Here is a 6689-nt window from a genome sequence, read left to right as displayed (position 1 = left end):
GGCCAGACACGGTGGCTCATGCCTGTAATCCCAGCACTTTGGGGCCGAGACAGGTGGATCACTTGAGGTCAGAGTTGGAGACCAGCCTGGGCAACATGGTGAAAACCCATCTCTACTAAAAATACAAAAATTAGCGGGGCGTGGTGGTGCGCCTGTAATCCGAGCTACTCAGGAGGCTGAGGCAGGAGGATTGCTTGAACCCAGGAGGCGGAGGTTGCAGTGAGCAGAGATTGCAGCACTGCACTTCATTCTGGGTGACAGGGCAAGAGTCCATCTCAAGCAAAACAAAACAAAACAAAACTCCAAATACAGAATTAGGTACAGAGCCTTGGAAGGAGACATGCCCTTCGAAGGAGTACATCCGTCTCTGCTCAGAGCCAGCTCTGGTTTCTACTTCCTCATCCTCTGTAACCCAAGTCCCACCACTTCCTGATGGGAAGGTGGGAGCAGCAGTAGCAAGGGCATGGATGTAGGGTCAGACGAACCTCAGCTAGAAATCTGGCCAAGCCACCTCCTGCATGACCCAGACAAGTCTCTGAATTATTTAAAAATTATTATTATCAGCCGGGCGTGGTGGCTCATGCCAGTAATCCCAGCACTTTGGGAGGCCGAGGCAGGTGGATCCCCTGAGGTTAGGAGTTCGAGACCAGCCCGGCCACCGTGGTGTAACCCTCTCTTTACTAAAAATACAAAAATTAGCCAGGTGTGGTGTCACGTGCCTGTAATCCTAGCTACTCGGGAGGCTGAGGCAGGAGAATCGCTTGAACTGGGAGGTGGAGGTTGCAGTGAGTCAAGATCATGCCACTGCACTCCAGCCTGGGTGACAGAGTGAGACTCCGTCTCCAAAAAATAAATAAAATAAAATAATTATTATTTATTTATTTATTTTTGAGATGGAGTCTCGCTGTCACCCAGGCTGGAATACAGTGGCGCGATCTTGGCTCACCGCAACCTCCACCTCCCAGGCTTATGCAATTCTCCTGCCTCAGCCTCCCAAGCAGCTAGGATTACAGGCATGCGCCACCACACCTTGCCAGTTTTTGTGTTTTTCGTAGAGATGGGGTTTCACCATGTTGGCTGGGCTGGCCTGGAACTCCTGACCTGAAGTGATCCGCCTGCCTTGGCCTCCCAAAGTGCTGGGATTACAGGCGTGAGCCACCGCACATGGCCATTATTATTATTTTAAATTTTATTTTGTTTAATTTTTTTTTTTGAGACAGGGTCTCACTCTGCCACCCAGGCTGGAGTGCAGTGACATAATCACAATCATGGCTCATTGCAGCCTCAAACTCTTAGGCTCAAGCAATCCTCCCACCTCAGCTTCCTGAGTAGCTGGGATCACAGGCATGTGCCACCACACCCGGCTAATCTTTTTATTTTTTGTAGAGATGTTAGGGGGGTGTGTCTCATTATGTTGCCCAGGCTGGTCTTGAACACCTGGGCTCAAGTGATCTTCTCAAATTGACCTCTCAAAGCTGTGGGATTACAGGTGTGAGCCACCACACACGGCAGCCTATATTTTTATTATTTATTTATTTATTTATTTTGAGACTGAGTCTTGCTCTATCACCCAGGCTGGAGTGCAGTGGCGCAATCTCCACTCATTGCAACTTCAGCCTCCCAGGTTCAAGTGATTCTCCTGCCTCAGCCTCCCAAGTAGCTGGGACTACGGGTGCACACCATCACGCTCAGCTAATTTTTGTATTTTTAGTAGAGAATTGGTTTCGCCATGTTGGCCAGACTGGCCTCGAACTCCTGATTTCAAGTGATCCTTTTGCTTCGGCCTCCCAAAGTGCTGGGATTACAGGTGTGAGTCACCATGCCCAGCCTGTCCCTGCTTTCTTGAAACCTCAGTTTTTTCCTCTGTAAAATGGGCATGCCTATATTTACCTCCCCAAGACTACCGTAAAAATTATATTATGCATAGCACTTAGGACAGTGCCTCACGTATCATAAGTGCCCAATAAATGGTATGTCTGATATATCATATACATTCCATATATGATTATAATAATTATCCAAAATGGTTTCAAGTTTTGCCTTTAATGGCACTTCTTCCAGGAGGCTCTTTAAAAAAAAATCAAAGTATAATATACATGCAATAAAATACACACTTCTTTTTTTTTTTTTTTTTGAGATGGCGTTTCACTCTTGTTGCCCAGGCTGGAGTGCAATGGCACAATCTCGGCTCACTGCAACCTCTGCCTCCTGGGGTTCAAGCGATTCTCCTGCCTCAGCCTCCCGAGTAGCTGGGATTACAGGCATGCGCCACGACGCCCGGCTAATTTTGCATTTTTAGTAGAGACGGGGTTTCTCCATGTTGGTCAGGACGGTCTCAAACTCCTGACCTCAGGTGATCTGCATGCTTCGGCCTCCCAAAGTGCTGGGATTACAGGCGTGAGCCACTGCGCCCAGCCAAAATATATAATTCTTAAGTGAGCAGCTCCATGAATTTTTACATAAATATGCACCATGTTACCACCACCCACATCAAGACACAGAGCGTTTCCAAAGTCCCTCTCATCTCTCTTCCCAGTCAATACTCTTCACCCTCCATCCCCATGAGACAAACATTATTCTAATTTCCTTTATCATAGACTGTTCTTAAAACTTTATATGCATGGAATCATAATGTATACTTTTGTGTCTGGCTCAAAATGGCTCTGAAATCTAGACAGGCAACAGAGCTGTGTGGGAAGGAGTCCAGGATTTGGGCTCAGAAACGCCAGGCTCAAGTCCTGGTTTGGCTTGGAATTTGCTACATTCATGCCCCAGGATGTGTCGTGTCTGTTTCCTCACCTAGAAAATGCGTAGAAGTCATCATGAGATCTTGTGCTGCTGGGTGCAGTGTCACCCACCTGTAGTCCCAGCTACTCTGGAGGCTGAGGTGGGACGATGCTTGAGGCCAGGAGTTCCAAGCTGCAGTGAGCTATGGTTATGCTTGTGAATAGCTACTGCACTTCAGCCTGGGCAACATAGTGAGACCCCGATCTCTAAAAAAAAAAAAATATATATATATATATATACACATATATATATATTAGATATTGTGCATGAAGCACTCAGCACATAAGAGTTCTCAGGAAGTGGCAGGTGTTATTTTTTTGTTTTGTTTTGTTTTGTTTTTGAGACGGAGTCTTGGTCTGTCACCAGGCTAGAGTGCAGTGGCACAAACTCGGCTCACTCGGCTCACTGCAACCTCCGCCTCCCGGGTTCAAGTGATTCTCCTGCCTCAGCCTCCCAAGTACCTACAGGTGTGTGCCACCATGCCCAGCTAATTTTTGTATTTTTAGTAGAGATGGGGTTTCACCATATTGACCAGGATGGTCTCAATCTCCTGACTTCATGATCCGCCCACGTCGGCCTCCCAAAGTGCTGGGATTACAGGCGTGAGCCACCACACCACCCGGCCAAGAGGTATTATTCTTATTCGTCTCAATTACGTTCAGCCCCTCCCATTCCTGCCCCCAGGGTAGGACTCCATAGTGTCCAGCCTGAACTCTTGCACCAGCCTCCCAGGGGCCTCCCACCCTGGTACCTTCACCTCTGTTGCAGCCTCCAGTCTGCCGCCAAGTGGGCTGTGCCAACGTGAACATGCCAGATCACAGGTCACTGGGCCTTCCTCACCCATGCTGTTGCCTCTGCTCAGAATATTCTCTGCTTCCCACGCCCCTCCTCAACCTGCAAATTCTAGCTCAGCTTTTAGGTTTCAACTTTGCCTTTCCCCAAGAGTCCTTTCGAGGTCCCAGGCTGGGCTGCATGTCCCCATCTGTCCTCCTAGATCCTCTGTTGCACCCCTGGCAGAGTGCTCAGCCCTGCCTTACTGGAAGTCCCCGAGGGCGTGATTATGTCTATAAGTTCAACCTGGAGTGCTCGGCACAGGCAGAGTGCCTGGCACACAACAGGTGTAAGCAGGCAGCAGGACCCCAGGGATTCTAGGAATTTAATCAACTTGAGCAATCAGCCTGCTTTACAGCCTTCCTCCCTGCGGCCTGTTCCTCCCCAAACCCTGTAGAATTTGGCCACCTTGTTGGTTTAAACCAGCTCTTGACAGACCCTGGCAACTTATAGATGAACTCAAGTGAACTTTCCTCATTAGTACACTGAAGTCTCCACCCCGGAGGAGCTATAGCTTCTTACCCTAACACCACACTCATGTGCTGGCATGATGACACACTGACTCTGTGCAACTGGGACCCCTCCTCTACATGCCACAACGCACCCTCTCCTCTCTCTGTCGCCCCCTAAAACCCTCCTGTCACTTTTCTTCAGGGAGGCACTGCTTTGGAGAATACTCCCAGTGCCCTCCTTACTTGCACCAAGTAATAAAACTCCTACTAATCAAAACCCGAGTCTTGCGGTTACTTACCAGGTGAACAAACACTGGTGTTTTATTTTTGTTTGTTAACACGGGCACATGATAACTATTTATTGAATGTTAAACAGATGAATAAATAAATGCCACTTTTTTTTTTTTTTTTTTTTTTGAGACGGAGTCTCCCTCTATCACCAGGCTGGAGTGCAGTGGCGCGATCTCGGCTCACTGCAACCTCCGCCGCCCAGGTTCAAGTGATTCTCTTGCCTCAGCCTCCCAAGTAGCTGGGACTACAGGCACGTGCCACCACGTCCAGCTAATTTTTGTATTTTTAGTTAGAGATGGGGTTTCGCCATGTTGGCCAGGATAGTCTCGATCTCTTGACCTCGTGATCCACCTGCCTCGGCCTCCCAGTGTGCTGAGATTACAGGTGTGAGCCACCGCACCCGGCCTTTTTTTTATTATTATTTAAATGGAGTCTCGCTCTGTCACCCAGGCTGGAGTGTAGCGGCACAATCTTGGCTCACTGCAACCTCTGCCTCCTGGGTTCATGCCATTCTCCTGCCTCAGCCTCCCAAGTGCCTGGGATTACAGGCACTTGCCACCATGCCTGGCTAATTTTTGTATTTTTAGTAGAGATGGGGTTTCACCATGTTGGCCAGGCTGCTCTTGAACTCCTGGCCTCAGGTGATCCGCCCACCTCAGTGGGCAGAGTGAGCCGAGTGAGCTGAGTTTGTGCCACTGCACTCTAGCCTGGCGACAGAGCGAGACTCTGTCTCAAAAACAAACAAACAAAAAAACAAAAAAAGGAATAACACCTACCACTTCCTGAGAACTCTTATGTGCTGAGTGCTTCATGCACAATATCTTTTTTTTTTTTAAGAGATCGGAGTCTCACTATGTTGCCCAGGCTGGAGTGCAGTAGCTATTCAAAAACATCCCAAAGTGCTGGGATTATAGGCATGAACCACCATGCCCGGCCTAAGTGTCACTTCTATATTTGAAAACCTTCCATGGTTTCTCACGGAGAGAGAAATAAAGTCCAAACCACAGTGTACTGCATTCCACTTCCGTCCTCATCTGCCACATGCCAGGGTCTAAATCCCTGCCCTATCATTTATTGGCTGTGTGACCCTGGACAAATGGCTGTTTCCTCATCTGTAAAATGGGGATAATAATAGTAACTACCTCATAGGATGATTGTGAGGTTGAAATGAGTACATACATGTATACTCATTTGAGTATATATATATTGTGAGAGAGAGGGAGAGACAGAGTCTTGTTCTGTCACCCAGGCTGGACTGCAGTGGTGCCATCATGGCTCACTGCAGCCTTGATCTCCTGGGTTCGAGTGATCCTCCCACCTCAGCCTCCCGAGTAGCTGGAACTACAGGCATGTGCCACCATGCCTGGCTAATTTTTACATTTTTTGTTGAGACAGGGTTTTGCCATGTTGCCCAGGCTGGTCTCTAACTCCTGGGCTCAAGCACTCTTCCCACCTCGATACCCTGAAGTGCTGGGATTATAGATAGGCCTGAGCCACCACACTCAGCCCACGCCCTGACTAATGAATAAGTCAGTTTATTATTGACTTTTTATTGTTTTTATTTATATTTATTTTTTTACGTCCTAACATAAATTGCTGAGATATTTATTGTTTTTCCCTCTAGAATGTCAGCTTCTTGTCCACAGGGATTTTTCTCTTTTGTTCCTTGCTGTATCACCACTGCCTAGATTAATGACTGGCACCCAGTAAGCGCTCAATAAATATTGCTAAATGCCACCACACCACACTTTCTTTGCCTATGCCAGAGGTGCCCAAACATAGCAGCTTTTATGTCTCAGTGATTTTTTTTCATAGCAGTCCTAGGTCAAAAGAAATAGCTAACCAGGGCTGGGTATAATGGCTCATGCCTGTAATTCCAGCACTTTGGGAGACTGAAGTGGGAGGATTGCTTGAGGCCAGGAGTTCGAGACCAGCCTGGGCTACATAGCAAGACCCTTTCTCTACAAAGAAAAAAAAAATACCTAACTTCTGTTTCCTCCCCCTCTCCTTCTCCCTTTCTCTCTTTCCCCTTTTCTTTGCCCTCTCTTTGCCCTTCTGCATGGGATGATGCAGCAAGAAGGCCCTCACCAGATGCCAGTATCTTGATCTTGGACTTCCCAGCCTCCAGAACTATGAGAAATTTCTGTTATTTATAAATTACCCAGTCTATGGGATTCTGTTTTAGCAGCAGAAAATGGAGTAAGACACCATGGTTACTTAGTTAATGGGATATGTGTACTTTCTTGGAATCTTGGAATCACATTAGATACCAATTCTTTCTTTCTTTCCCTTCCTTCCTTTTCTTTCTCTCTCTCTCTTTCCCTCCCT

The sequence above is a fragment of the Pan troglodytes genome, chromosome 11 (assembly GCF_028858775.2).
Source record: "Pan troglodytes isolate AG18354 chromosome 11, NHGRI_mPanTro3-v2.0_pri, whole genome shotgun sequence".
NCBI lineage: Eukaryota > Metazoa > Chordata > Mammalia > Primates > Hominidae > Pan > Pan troglodytes.
Note: the sequence above shows the minus strand (reverse complement) of the source record.